The sequence below is a fragment of the Haliotis asinina genome, chromosome 4 (assembly GCF_037392515.1).
Source record: "Haliotis asinina isolate JCU_RB_2024 chromosome 4, JCU_Hal_asi_v2, whole genome shotgun sequence".
Lineage (NCBI taxonomy): Eukaryota > Metazoa > Mollusca > Gastropoda > Lepetellida > Haliotidae > Haliotis > Haliotis asinina.
Window position 1 is genome coordinate 14,045,017 of NC_090283.1, and position 10,665 is coordinate 14,055,681.

General features: G+C 41.1%; 1 pseudogene; it reads right to left on the reverse strand.

Moving 5' to 3' along the window:
• Nucleotides 1–642: 642 nt before the first annotated feature.
• On the reverse strand, nt 643–10,250 carry LOC137280782 (uncharacterized; annotated as a pseudogene).
• Between the last annotated feature and the right edge of the window lie 415 nt (nt 10,251–10,665).

Genomic DNA, 10,665 nt, shown 5'->3' on the forward strand with positions numbered 1-10,665 from the left:
GATTGTACATTGGACATTATGCGTGTAGATGAATTGACCGAGAGGAAAAACACAAAACAAACACTCTGTGGGGAATTTAAATAATTTCAAACACAACAGGACTGATTAGAATGAAGAAACGGACAGTTCAGTAACTCATTTCTTTGCTGACACAAGAACCATTGCACGTTTAAACTAGGACATTTTATGTCCGCGTCAGTCACTTTCATTGTCTACTGAACTTACATCAACATGTCTATTTTTACAGCTACAAATATTGTATTTCAATCCATAAACGTAACGTGGATATCAATTTTAGAGAGTGAAAATAAAATATGTCAAGATATTCATGATATGAAACACCTTTTTACTCAATCATCAACTCAGAAATGTGTGAAATGTTTTATAAAGTGATAAGTTATTACATAATAATAATCATAATAATACCTATATGTGGATGCAAAATGCTGGTAGTACACACATGAAACCTGTCATGCAGAAAACCGACATATTTAGCTACCCTTGTTACATTGTTGTACACGACGTACAACACATGAACGGGTAACGTCTTTGTCCGCTTCTTTCAGTTCTGTTGTATTGCATTTGTCTGAAGTAGATGTGTGATATTTAAAAGTTTACAGTGGGTCATGTTTAGTTTATTTCTTAGGCCAGAGCTTCACTAATGAGCGATTTCTTGGTGTCAGATATGAGGATCTCCTCCCCACTGAATACCTTCATGTTTACTGTGTAGTGACTTGTTGGATTGACAGTAAACACATTCAGGAGACCCCCCTTGAACTTCACATCAACCTGTCCCAAAACAACGGACCTGTCCACATCAATAAATCCTATTCTACCCCTCCTGACATCCAACACAACGCCATAGTGAAGGGTGTCCTGTGAGCCGGGTGTGTCAGACATTGTGTTTCTGTAACACCTCCCCCACACCCCAGCGAGACACACCCTGTTACAGAGACTCCCCGGGTGTGTGTCACATCTCAGTACATTGACACACCAGGAGCGGCGCTGTAGACAAGCATACCACTTACTGTCCACCTGGTTCTCCTTCCCCACCCCCACCTCTATAATAGGCCACCACCCTCTACTCAACACACCCACCCTGGTGTGGGCCTCCCAGTATCGTGTTGTGGGTAGGACTGGGGTGACAGCAGATGAGGATGGGGAAAGGGGGATGGGATTGGAGCTATGTGTCCCGCTCAGTCTCTGTCGTCTGTCCCTGTCCGTGTGCTGTGTGGCGGGGGGCGAGTTGACCAGCTCACCGTCTGTAGTAACATGGCAGCAGCAGGTGTTGGCTCGACCAGCGTCCAGGTGGAGTTTAGGACCTGCAAATATAGAAGTGTCATTTAATGGAGTTTAGCAACTGTATTTCCTCTAAGATGTCATTGTATTGTTTGTCCCGTTTCAGTGAATCCAAAACAGCTCACTAATTGATCGACTGCCATTTCTGTCCGTCTGTAAGCGCAACGACACCCGTGCCCTAGATAGTAATAATAACGAGATGATACTATTCATATGGGTATTTAAACTGTTTGTCATTCATTTCTACGTACATTGGTAAACAAATAAACCTTGGTTTAAGTACTCTTTCACCCAAATATTTTGACCCACAAATGCAGTTTGTTGTGACGGTGGCCAGAAATAGACACTACTACTGCCTAAAGATGTAGATGTTTCAACATCATTTCACAATAAATCTATCACTACAGGTATTCTAGAGTCATATCACCTAAAATAGGACAGAGTGAGACAGGTAGTATTCTGTGTGGCGATATTTTCACATTTATGTGTTCAACAGACAGAACGTGAACCGGTATCTTCTACGTCCGCTTCAATCACTGAACACAGTTTCATGATACCCGCTGTGTGAGGAGGTTTGTCTCATGTCTGGAAGGGGACAGATATTTGTGAATGAACTGAGTAAATTGCTATGTTATTGTTATTAAGAAATATGACATGCATCCATTCTCACAACAAACCTCAATAATTCCACCTGATGTATAATAACGATGATTTGCACTATGTTGAAGCATAGTATCATGTTTGTGATCGAAGTAATGCCATTATTCTCGACTCTTTCTCATTTACTAACATTTTTTGCTTCGTGTGTGTAAATATACTGAATAATTGAATTTCAGATCACTGTGAACCTATTCCACGTATCCCTGTTGATTAATGCCACAAACAGGATAGCCAAACACGGCAATTCCTGTTAAAAATGTCCAAAATAGATATAAACGTGGTTTTATCGCAGGGATCTATAAACCATTCTTCGTGTATGATTTCCCATCCTAAATTTCCACTTAAGTGTTGAACAAAATGCAAGAAGCAGAGTGCATTTCCATTGGGTACATTAGAGATGGTGGACATATTATTCACATTTTACAGAAAAACAGATTGTCCTAATAACATGGTTTTCAAGCAATGATTTAGCACTACCGACCAGGTCAAGTCACTCCCGATGTGTTATAACGGACATCTAGAGTAATTTACTACATGTGACATTTTGTTGGTCGTCAGGTTTTCACATATTCCCAAACTCTGACCTATCCCAGGTGATGATATCTCCATGACATGAGTCACTGTTCAGTATACTGATCACTTGATTATCAGCTGCTCATCGCCTGCCTGTGTGCCTGCCTGCCTGTGTGCCTGCCTGCCTGCCTGCCTGCCTGCCTGCCTGCCTGCCTGCCTGCCTGCCTGCCTGTCTGTCTGTCTGTGCGTGCGTGCTTGCGTGCATGTATGTATGTATGTATGTATGTCGATCGGAAGGTAGGCAGGTAGGTAGGTAGGGAGGGAGGGAGGGAGGGAGGGAGGAAGAAAGGAAGGAAAGAAGATAAATAGTGACAATATGTCATGTAAGGGTACTGGTAACATAAGCAAAGTATCTTATTAATACTATAGAAACCATTTTAAACACAATATATAGTAAGTCGACTAAGCCGAAGACACATTATAGGAAACAAGACAAGTATCTGAGTTCGGCCACACCGCAGCGACCAAGGGAACTACAAGTACTTCTGCTACATGAATGCACCTGGTTTGGACAACGGCTTGGGTCACATTGGAGACACAATATTACTGCTACCAGAAACTCCTAAATAACTCCTTCAGTTGTGGACAAGTTAAGACAGAAAATGAAACATAAATAAAAAACACACTACATACATATATGAATGAACGGTTTGGTACACGTGGTGTCCGGAGTTAGAACTATCCCTAAAATGTTGACACAGTTCACATATTGTTAAGAGGGTAGAGTGCAAGTGACAGACAGGTGTTCGAGAACTACGTGCACAAGTGCCGACAAAGTTATTGATTTATTAACGTGTGCTGTGCCGTCTTGACCCTTTCTCGTACACCAAGCTATCCCTTTCTCTGTACTCCTTCCTCGTAACAAATACTGAAGAGTGTCAATGTTTTAATAATAGTCTGTTCAACAATTTAGTTTTATGACATCAATTCTGCAAAAAGCTCACGGGGATGGTCTGATGTTTTGAGTATGATAAACGTTTCATTGAATATTTTACTTATTATGTTTCGAGTTAGACTGCAATTCATCGGACCACTTTTGAGTCAAACGAACTGTAGTAATCGTCAGACAATCAAACTGCATAAAAGAATAGAATTTACTTACAGGTGATGAATTCTGAACCCCGCTCCTTGCAGCTGATGATGTGAATCGTCCCTGAATACCCTGCAACAGAGTTTCCATGGTAACACATGGCTTTGTTTCTGTACTCGGCTATCACATGTGCTCGATAGAGTAAAGTGAGTCAATGAGTTTTGATCGTCGCTACTTTGAGCATTGTTGGGTTAGGATTACACAAATATCATACATGTAAGGAACGCAGCTCTACTCAATCAGCGGAGGTACTGTAGTCGACATTGGCAACCCATGTCAAAACATAAAGTTAGGAAACACGTGATTAAGTGAACGGCACATCTCATATCGTCTTTTAAGGGGTTGTATTGATATAAATATTGTTTACAATTCTGTACCTTCTCATAACATCCCGGACACCAGAATGCCAAATATATTCCGGATAACAAAAATGGTCATTCTGAGTCCCTGCTCCACTGTCACATGTCACAGTACGTTTAAACTGCATGATATCCAACAATTCATAAGTAGCAATAATACCAATTAAATGAAACATATTTATTTTAACATATTTATTGTTTCACTACAGAAAGTACGTTCGATGCAATTGGTTGTGATATGTCGGAAATAGGCGGTTCACTAAACAGTCGAGATACTTTGCTGTCCGTCTCAGTTGTTGAGCATCTGCTACCGGACAATGAAATTCTCCGTGGAGAAGTTATGCAGCTTCTAAAAATGTTAGGAACTATAACTTTCACTCAGAGAAAATTTCAACCTCAAAACAACAAATCCTCACGTACAAACCTGTCAGGTATAAACCACCTCCAAGTGTCTCTGAAGGGACGAACGCTCGACTTATGAACTGAAAATAAACAATGAGAAAACCGTTACTTTGTATGAATTTCAAACATATATCTAAATACCTTCGTGGACAAAGAACCAGAGATAAACCGAATTTCTATTTCTTCTATAAAATGGACCTTACCTTGTCATTTTGGGATATTTGTATGACATTCAACATACATGTTTAGCAGCTTCAAAAACATCACGTGACGTCAACGGTTCAGGTTCGGTTTGCCGTGTTGTCACTTGTTCAGGTCGCACTTCCTGTGATGTCCTCTGTAATCCTGGTGATTCAGATGGACGGGGGACAGTTCCTGCTGCAAACAACGTCTCAACTCTATTTCAATACATAAAGACAATGATATCTTATTATGTATAGCTTATCTATATTATATAAAACCAACCGGTGATGCGATAATTCAACTGAAAGCAGAAATGTGATGTAGTTAATTCGGTATTTTATCTCCTTTTTCATGATCTGAACCAGCTTTCATCTTTTACCTGTGATACGATGAATGATGTCCCCAAGCTGACGCCAGCGAACTTTATGTACCTGAAACAACAACGCTTACGTAAAAAATATCCGAACATAACTTCGACGTACAGAGTACCTGTATATACCACAGCTATATCGAATGCCTTATCTCCGTACATGGAATACAAACCATGAATGATTTTCAGCAATAAGCGCCTTTAACCTTCTTTCTCTGAAAACATTTTCAACAGTGTATTGAGTCTATTGTACAAGAGCAGTACATTACCATCCTGGTGTATTCCTCTCTTAATGTCAGCTGCATGTTCTCCTGTTTTAATGTCAGCTGCATATTCTCTTCTTTTAAAGTCAGCTGCATGTTCCATTTCTGGAGATCTGAGGAGAAAACGTACATACGCAGGTTAATTAGAATTTCGCCAAGCCAAGTTATATACAACACTTTGTGATGAAAGCTACCAAACTTGTAATAACGAGAGACGTGAGACGTGAGACGTGAGAAATACAATAATGTAATTTGGAAATTAAAGATCAAACAATTATGTATGAATTGCACCCATTACTACGTAACTCATTTTCTTTTATTTTTTTGACAGAGTGAAGACATTCTCTTTGTTTGTGGGAATGGTGCTTGGAACACGAAATTTGGTGTCAAACACTTCTGGGTGTTGTGCATAAAGACATATTGTTTCCGAGCCTACAAGATGCTACAACTAGATTTGGAGAGATTGTCACCGCAGATGGGACTGACAAAATTCAACTAAGATACTCATACGTGGAATATGGTCAATGTTTTCGATTTTCCGTTATTTTTTATTTGTATACAATGAACTTATAGCAAGACTTTTGAAAGACACTTCTTAAGTTTAGGAGAATTGTTTTGTGCGTTACATTTTTCGAAAAGTCTAGTTACCCTGCAAAGTAGGTTGTTTATCTGGTATTTCATCCACGTTGAGGCTGGAGGCAAGTCCGCCAAATGTATCGATGAGTTCCTCCAGACCTCTCTGGCCCTGAAAGGAAAGTATGATTCTAGTGTCTTTTGTGTCATCTTCTGGAAGCATCCACTCCAGATTTTCAACACATTTCGTCTGCAGTACATCTGTGAGAGTAATGAGCTCCTCTCGTCTTGTAGATTCAAGTGTTCTCTGGGCGTATTCTATCGCTGATACTATTGACGTATGAACGCCGTGTAAAGTGTCCAGTTTCTCTTGAACCATTTCCTTTGGGGCTTGGAGACTCATTTGAATTTCCCGCATGAGTTGTCTCTGTCGATGAAGAAACTTCACAGCATCAGCTTTACAAACTTTAGTTGCAACTTGCTCTAGTCTTTTCTGTGTCGCTACAACTCAGTTTTGTGGCACGTGACAGTTTTCACACCTTCAGCGACATATTTGAGTTTATCTTTTTGCTTTTTCACTTGCTCCTCCAGCTGACCCTTCGCTACTTCATACGCTTGATTCAGGTCTTCTTTCTGGTGGTTGTTGTGGGCCCCATGCACACATATAAGACATACTGCCTTCTTACACTTGTGGTCATACAGCTGTAGTTTGTTGTCAGGGTGGTCTCTGCAATAAGGTACTTTCAGCCACCGCTTCATAGGGATATTCTCTGCCTGGCTGATCGCTGTTACTCTGTGATTTCGATTCCGTTTCGGCATGTCGTGGAGTTTATGACAGTCGGAGCAGAGCTTGTCATCACATTGGTGACAGAACACAACAGCCTTTGTATCATGATCGTCATCGATGTAGCTGCATTTCATCTCACCATCAACGTTGACTTTATAGGCAGCTTCATTGCGTCTGATCTAATCTATTGTTGTCTGCTTAACGATGAACTCACGGCCACAGGAAGGACAGTGTATGCAATTCACTTCCGTCTGTCTAGCTTGGTGATCAAGGCATGGCTTGCAGGCAGAATGAAGGCATGGCAGAAGGCGAAGCTGTCTCTCATCACAACAGGACACAGCCGAAAACTGGCACATTTTCTCAGTGGAACCTAATACCGTGCAAATGACACAAACCGTAGTTAGACACATATACTCACACAATTTTGTAATTAATTTTATTTTCTGACAGTCAGGTTTCGCGGCAATGATTGGTTTCCTGCCGGACTACACATATACATGACGGATTATTGGTCTGCCTAATTTACCTGCATGTTGGACTTGCTCTGTATTGTCCACCCTGTCTGGAGACTGTGACCTTGGAACACCTACCAGAGCATTATATGCCTCTTGTTCTTCCCTCAGTGTCTCAAACGACAGATATCGCTGTATCTCATTTGTCCTTGTTTTATTATGTTGTGCATGTACTGGTTCCTTTTTATTTCATACTTTGTCCAGATTACGACCTAAAGTACATTAAATTATCATCTACCCACCTTCTCCACTTTGTCATGTTTTGCATCAGACTGCTGCAACTCATGGTTTAACTTCGACAACGCTGTCTTCACTGAAACGACAACAATTCGAGGACTGAGCCAGATGGCAGTTTGTCAGCTTCGAGATATTCATGGTATTTATTGCAAATAGCTTCCATTCTTTTCCGAAATATTACAACCTGCAATATTGCGTATATGACCGATGACAGTGACAATATGAACTATGTTATCGAAATGGCGAATACAAACTATGTTAAAATGTATTAACTACATTATTTACTACAATTCGGTAAATGATGACATCATAAGAAAGATGATATCACGAGGGGCACAGTCGCATATCACCGTCCAATTTAGTAAGTGATAATCAGTATCAACATAGGAACAATTAGGTTTGACGTCGACATCGATGCATATTTTTGCCAACATATTCCTAACGAGACATATCTCTAATCACAAACACCGAGACAGTTTGACTGTCATATGGGCTATCCCCCACTCCAATACTCTAACGATCTCCAGAAGATCGGGTTAAAAATTGCTAACTTTGTGACATATTCGATATGTCGCTAACGTGTTTTTAGCAGCGGTGAAAACCAGACAAAATAGTATTTGTCGCGTACACATGGAACATCATTTGGGCGCGGACCGTTCCTGGTGTTGCCTGGCCCCGTCCATTATGACCCTCTATCCCATAATTCGCGATTGTGTCTGGTCATGTCTCTGCGATGTTTGATTGCATTTTACGATGTGTGGGTTTCTCTACGGGATTTTGTGTCCACACGCTTCTATTGTTGCCTTCAGATGCAATACTTTGACAAGGTCAATATACATTTCAAGTACACCCAGGACATTAGTTATCACATTTATTTCTTACTAATATATATATTGTAATATAGAAGTTCTTCGTTTCCTCGTTCTTCTTTACTATCTCTGACATGTGTTCATCACTTTCTTTCTTCATTCTTTCCGCCAGTTCAGCATGACCAACGTTGTGTTGTTCAACATGTTGTTCAAGTCCTTCTATCGTCTGAAAACAAACGTTAAGGTCCAGAAAACAAGTAAATACCGACTTCTTGTGAACAAACCACAGGGTATTTTATCCGATTACACGTCTTATATAACATTAAAAGTTATTGACAGAGTATGTTTTGTTTTCACTCCCTTTGGGAAACATTAAAGGTGTGTTATCAATTTTCAACTATTCACAGGACAGAGGGCATTTAAGCCTTATAAGAATACGTGCTTGCCATGTATCATCACAACTTACAGATTTCAAGTCAGCTATCTCTCCATCTTTTCTAGCAAGTTCCTTTTTGTACATAGCTTCCAGTTTGTCCTTGTTAACAAAGACAAGATCTGTGTTACCTGAAAAATATAACAGTTTCCTGTTAAAGAAATTGTGACGCGTGATTTGTCATAAGAAACACAGGGAGAATATACTGGGGCGCCTTGCATTCGGTTACACGTGTGTTTTAGTGTCCGGTTATCATATGACTGAAAACCGAAATTTGTCACTGTGAAAGGGTATTCTTGACCGCCAAAGATTTCTAAGGGGCTTCTTAGGGAGGACTGTAGTGCCCAATTTTGACAATCACCCTGTGCTCACAAGGCCGGTTTGCACGAGAACACTTGGCAAAAGGTCAAGACCTGTATCTTATTGGGTGTGTATGGAACAGTTAGGGACATTGTGTGCTTCAGAGAGTTACGGTGTACAGAATCTTGCTTACAAGGAGCAAGTGGTCCACTAAAACAGACAACCTGAACGACAGAAACAGGTTCTGCTTGAGAGAAGACATCTTCAATCCGTTATCTCTTTATCGCAACTTTTGGAAACAAAAACGAATTGGAATGCTGATTGATGCAGACATTGTGGGTGTTGGGCGAGGTCTGAGTCATTTGTAATCGTTTTGGCATAAAGTTGCGCGTCATTACTTTAACCAGCTACAGCCATCATTTCTGGACTGATGATGCGCTGTCCCTCCTTCCCCGGCAATTGCAGGAAGAAATGAAGGGCGGATGGTAGACATTATAGTCTTGGAGAGTGAAGCACCTGTATAGGCACATCAGGGAGCGGATGGTAGACATTGTAGTCATGCAGAATGAAGCACGAGTACAGGCACATCCGATAGCGGATGGCAGGCAGTATAGTTATGCAGTGTGAAGCAGGGGTACAGGCACATCAGAGAGCGCGCTGTTGATATTATAGTCATGTTGTGTGAAGGACGGGTACAGGCACATCAGGGAGCGGATGGTAGACATTACAGTCATGCAGAGTGAAGCGTTAGTTCGAAGCACATCAGCAATGCCGGTCAGTAAATATGAGGAGCAACCTGTCACTAACACTAACTGATCAACAGTGGAGAGGTCATCGTTGGTGGTTCGCAGGTCACAAACAGACTGTTGCGCTTAGGACTTCACCAGTATTCATACAGGTGGCGCGACAAAAGACAAGGGGAGATGCTGTTGGGTGATGCTGAATGTGCTCAAATGCTCAAACAAATGGACGTACTACGCAAGTGTATTCAAGACAAAGCAGTGGCCGTTACTTCACTTGCTATGCTCACAATTCCGTTTCGTTGCTGTTTACATGATTAGCAATATTTGTAAGTACATCAAGAAACCCAAGGAAGGTTTGCCCACCTGTTTCAGTTGAAGTATTATCAAGCCTTTCCTTGATGAAAGGCTGTGTGGTGTCGAGGACAGCACAGAGTGTCTTGTAACTTTCTACTCCCTTCTTTGTTAGCGTTTCCAACACCATCTCACATTTCCCTGTCCCACCTTGTTTACACCTATCATAGTCTGCCTGTGTGAAGATGCATTCCTGATACAAGGCATCCAGCACAGGTTCGACCTGAAGGTTCTCCTTCAGATACAGATGGTTCTTCTGCAGGATGAGGACGTGGGGAAGGTCCATTGTGTCATGCAATGTGGTTTGTATATCTGTAACAAGAAAACCACATGTTATCAATAACACTTATATATGGGAGCATGCAGTGAAACAAGTGAGTCAGTATTCGTTGGCGTTGAGTTTGAAATGAAAACAGCGAGAAACATGGGTACTGAAACACACCAGGACACTGTTGGATTCAACCGTTGCCACGTGGAAGGTCTGCCTTCCACGTGCACAAGGCGGTTGTATTTGGACGTCTGAATCAAACATTGTGCGGGTGCGTTTTGCTTTTCACTGTTTTTAACAATGTTTCATTTCACTCACTCTCAACGAATATTGAATCAGTTCCTTCACTACATGTTCCAACAAGTCGTTGAAAGTGCCCACTAACCACACAAAAATTATCTCTGCAGATGTATAAGCAATAAATAGAGAAATGATGATAACGTCATTACCATT